Raw genomic sequence first — 846 nt, forward strand, 5'->3', positions numbered from 1 at the left:
CTGTGCTTGGAGATGGTCTTGAGCCTAAAACACACACAACAAAACCGGTGTTAACTAGCGAAATGGTCGGCAGAGTGCCCTCACCGCGAGTTTTGACTGGCACTTGCACATCTAAAACAACGTCGGAAAGTAACTCGTTCGGCTTTTGAGTCACATCAAGTATGTGTGTTAATTTTGAAGCCCCCAGCTCTGCAGATTGTCATGCAATTCCTTTACCTCTCAGAAATGATTATGAAATAAAAGTGAAGTACGTGACGAGTGTGACGTTAGGAAAACATTAGGCAGCATGGAGAGATTCTTTATGGGACCACCCAACCCAAACGAGTACAGTGTGATCTGCTTCCCAGCAAGTATCCAACGAGGCAGCACGGATAGCTCAGTCGGTAGAGCATGGGACTCTTATTCACAGGGTCGTGGGTTCGAGCCCTACGCTGGGCGGAACGGAATTTTTTTCCGCTGTAGATGTAAATTACCGATTTTCTGTTTACCGTAATGTAATGGAAATAGCAACTTTAAAATTTGCCTATGTCTCCATCAGTCGCAAGAAAACTGTATTTGAAGGTGAAGGTGATTTTGTAGACATGTGTGAAAGTCATGTTCTGAAGTGCAGGTGGTTTTGTTTGGAGAAAACATCGGCTACGTGTCAGATGTGTAGCCAAGCAGTAATGCGTCGCCATAGCTGCAAATATTAGTCGAAAATATGAAGTGTTGTCAGCTGAAGTCTGATGATTCAGACGACCGTACGGACGAAGTACGCAAAAGTGCCGCTAGGCGGCGCCTGTTTAGCTCAGTGGTAGAGCATTGGTCTAGTAAACCAGGGTTCGTGAGTTCCATCCTCACAGGAGG

The 846-nt window shown here is 45.7% G+C and overlaps 1 non-coding gene across 1 annotated transcript; it reads left to right on the forward strand.

Annotated features, from left to right (window-relative positions):
* Window positions 1-365: 365 nt before the first annotated feature.
* Trnak-cuu (transfer RNA lysine (anticodon CUU)) lies at window positions 366-438 on the forward strand. Its single transcript has one exon. It is a non-coding gene; the product is annotated as a tRNA-Lys (tRNA).
* The last annotated feature ends 408 nt before the right edge of the window (window positions 439-846 follow it).

The sequence above is a fragment of the Schistocerca gregaria genome, chromosome 3, assembly GCF_023897955.1.
Source record: "Schistocerca gregaria isolate iqSchGreg1 chromosome 3, iqSchGreg1.2, whole genome shotgun sequence".
Classification (NCBI taxonomy): domain Eukaryota; kingdom Metazoa; phylum Arthropoda; class Insecta; order Orthoptera; family Acrididae; genus Schistocerca; species Schistocerca gregaria.